This window comes from Cryptomeria japonica, chromosome 9, assembly GCF_030272615.1.
Source record: "Cryptomeria japonica chromosome 9, Sugi_1.0, whole genome shotgun sequence".
Classification (NCBI taxonomy): Eukaryota; Viridiplantae; Streptophyta; class Pinopsida; order Cupressales; family Cupressaceae; genus Cryptomeria; species Cryptomeria japonica.
Genome location: NC_081413.1, coordinates 266,550,577 through 266,554,543, shown reverse-complemented (window position 1 = coordinate 266,554,543; position 3,967 = coordinate 266,550,577). Strand labels below are relative to the sequence as shown.

The following is a 3,967-nucleotide window of genomic DNA, read 5'->3' as shown; positions in this document are numbered from 1 at the left end:
CTTATATGAATTGCACACAGGCTATTTGGATGAGGCACATTTTGGAAGGTTTTAAGATGAATATTTCAGAACCTATAAATATTTTATGTGATAACACAAGTGCCATAAATATTTCCAAGAATCTTGTTTTGCACACACAAACCAAGCACATTGAATTGAAGTATCATTTCTTGAGGGAAAAATCTTAGAGCAAATATGTTAACTTAGAGCATGTCTCTACCAAGGAGCAGCTTGCAGATATTTTTACCAAACCTCTACCTAAGACTACTTTTGAGTATCTTAGAAGCTAGTTAGGGGTTGTCCCTCTTCATGAAGTTAGTTGAACATGATGTTGACTGCATTAGTCCCTGAATCACTTGCATAATTTTACAAGGGTTGGTGTAGAAGTGGATGTATTCCACAAGGGGAGCATCAAGTTGTAGTATGTTGTTGATGCACAGTGAAAATTTAACATTACATGTTTTACTTTCAATTTGGCATTGTTGTCAAAGGGGGAGAAGAATTATGTGATTATGGGAAGGAAAACTAGTGACATACTCAAGATAGAGAAAGCATGTGAATACTTAGTAATGTAAACCAAGATTCCTATTCACAATCACAATAGCAAAGCAATGGTGTTGATATTTGTATTGCCATCAATGCCAAAGGGGGAGATTGTTGGTATTTGCATGAAGATTGCATTAATGATATGTTATGTTGTCATTGATGTCAATTGAACTAGCAATGATATTGATGATATTGTTGTTATTGTTGATATTGTCTTGTAACCAGTAGGAAGAGCTTTGTGAAGCATATTGTAAACTGGTATGTAAGTTTGTGAGTTGAACCGGTAACTGGAGTAAAAGGTTAAACCCTAACCGATTAAGGTTGTTGAATTGGTTGTGTTGGTTTATGATATGATGTTGAGCAGTAATGATGGTGACACGTATGGTCATTATATGAAGACAAGGTCAATTATTTTGGCGTGTTTGTTTGTTTGTTTGTCTAGGGATTGAGAAAAGTTTATTGCATCTAATGCAAAGCATGTGATGAGTTATTGAGCTCGATGAAGCGGTAATCAAGGAGTGGTTGAGGTTTTCTTGATTGATGTGTAGAGATTGTTATGAAATCCAAATGTCATGCTTGTACCGACTTGTTTGTAATCTCGATGAGAGGATTAGATTTTTGTTGTGTTACCGACCTAATTGATTTGTATTTAAGATCAATGAAGTTATTTTGTTTAGTGTTGGCAAGAGTTGGCAGAAATCAGTTGAGTGTGTGGTTGCCAAACCAGAAAACAAGTCTGTAGTTTGAGTAAAGGCGGATAGAAGCTTAAATGGATCTAATCAAGAAAGTGTAGTGCTATTCGGACAAATCAAGAAACTCCTATTGTTTTCTAACAATTATAGCAGAATTGAAATCCCTTAACTGGGTAAGCTCTAACAAGCTTGGTTACTTATTAAATCCTCTACCAAGGTGGTCCATTAGATTGGATTTTCAAATCCTCTATTGAGGTTACTCCTTACATGGTATTTGCTTCTAACAAGGCATTTGTAGTCAATCCCTTAACCGGGTGATTCCTAACAGGATCAGTTCTTAACAGGAATTTTGTAAAAGCTTTAACAAGCTTGGTTCCTAACAGGGCAAACTTCAGAAGAGTCCAGATATTATCTTGTGAGTCCCATCTCACCGTGGTTTTTACCTATTTGGGTTTTCCATGTATAAATACTTGTGTCTTGTGGTAAATGTTTGTGTGGTTATGATCTTATAGTTGATTTGATTAACTACTTAACTATTTCTGATAAGGCATGATAACCAGAAGCATTGACAAATGAAGCATTGGCATATGATAAAGCATTTGGATGTTTACAAGTTAAATGTTGTTTACTATTAAGTTTTTGTAACAGTCAACCGGTATTCTTATGAGTGTTGATCTTGACAATGGTATTTCATTGATAAGTTTACTTTGTATGTTTGAGTTTGAGTTTGGGAAGTTTGTATCAGTTTTTCTATTTATTGATTCACCCCCCTCTCAGTAATCTACCGAATACTTATTCTTTCATCATACCATTAGATCTCTCTTTACTTTGACAAAAAAAAATGGTAGTTTGTGATCTAATAAGTACAAGATCTAACTTTGGAATATTGTTTCTCACCCCATGATTAGCTAATTACCACGTAGAATTTGTAGGTTTATAGATTTGATTTGATTGACCAAGGTTTACTCCTCCATCTCCACGTCTTCCTTCATAGCATGAGATTGACACCCATTAGGTTAATATGTACGGGCCAAACAACAAATCGACTCCTCTCTCTCACTTGTTGAGTCGCAAGCTTAGCTATGTAATTGTCAACATTGTTTTGCCAAACAATTTGTTTAAAACCACACCAAAACTGTTGCTGGTTTGGAAGGGGTTATGTTGATTTTGGAAACACTTATTTTCTCCATGCCTATCCTTCCACGTCCTCCCCTCGCCTTCATCCATCTCCACGCCCCTTTCTTTGGGATCTGCGCTTTGTATCTATGAATGGGAGGGGGGGGTGTGATGAGTTCAAGCTAGAGTAATTATCCTCCATGCATCATCTATCGCTCCTTCCTTCCATGTCACCTAACTTATAGTGCTCCCCTCTAACCCTTTCATGTTGTGTCTACAGTAAAAAGGGTACAAAAGGGAGGGGCCGATGAGGAAGAAGGTGTTTCCCATGCCTTGCTCTCCCTCCAATCTACCACACCTAGCCTCCATACCTCCTTCTTATAACAGGAAATAAACCTCTAATGGGTCGATGTGTGCAGTCAGGCCCTTAGTTGGCAATTGTGAGGAAAGAAAAATGTCTTCTCTAACCCCACGACTCCCTCAAGTTATGCATACTAGAGTCTTGACAGAGCATTGATTTTTTAGCTATGAGTGGTTATTATTCCACGCCTTCCATTCCCCATTATCTTGTATCGAATTTATATGCATAACCTTCCCCATGAATTGAGTCGATATTGTTTTGTCTACTCATATCAGTAGTTAGATTTAGAGTTCACTGAAGATTTCTTTAAAGGAAAATATTTTGCCAATACTAGCATTAGTGCACCGGATCCCATCAGAACTCCATAGTTAAGCGCGCTTGGTCCAGAGTAGTACTGGGATGGGTGACCTCTCGGGAAGTCCTAGTGTTGCACCCTTAAATACGAAGGGGGGCGATGAGGAAGAAGGTGTTTCCCATGCCTCATTCTTCCTCCAATCTACCACACCTAGCCTCCACGCCTCCTTCTTCTGACAGGAAATCGACCTCTAATGGGTTGATGTGTGTAGTCAAGCCCTTAGTTAGCAATTGTGAGGAAATAAAAATGCATTCTCTAACCCCATGACTCCCTCATATTCCTCATACTAAAGTCTTGACAGAGTGTTGATTTTTCAGTTGTGAGTGGTTATTACTCCACGCCTTACTTTCCCCATTGTCTTCTATTAAATTTATACGCTTAATCTTCCCCATGAATTGAGTCAATACAGTTTTGTCTACTCATATCAGTAGTTAGATTTAGAGTTCACTAAAGATTTGTTTAAAGCAAAATCTTTTGTCAATACCCAAATTAATATACTAGCTACGAGGTAAGAATTAAATATTAATGGATTATTCATTTAGTATGTTGTAGAGGATTTATCAAATTCTTTAATTTGAATTGAAATATGCAATTAGTTTTTAATTGCATAAACTTAAGGTTTAGATTATGTCTTTGTATACTAAAGTTAGTTAATTATTGATTATTGAGAAAAGGGAATTGATTATTTATTTAAAATAAGAAAATATATCTAAACAATAAGAACTATAATAAATATTATTAAAGATATTAACCCGGGAGGGGTTAATTTAGATTTTTTGTCTATGAGGGATGATTGTAATAGGGTGCTTGTTATGGGTCAACTAGGGAAGGGTGAATTTTTCACCTCCCCAATAGGGTAATGATGGCCATCAATTTATTTATTTTTCTCCCTGCGAT

At 36.6% G+C, this 3,967-nt stretch overlaps 1 pseudogene; it reads left to right on the top strand.

Moving 5' to 3' along the window:
* Window positions 1-3,032: 3,032 nt before the first annotated feature.
* Window positions 3,033-3,151, top strand: LOC131061915 (5S ribosomal RNA; annotated as a pseudogene).
* Window positions 3,152-3,967: the final 816 nt, after the last annotated feature.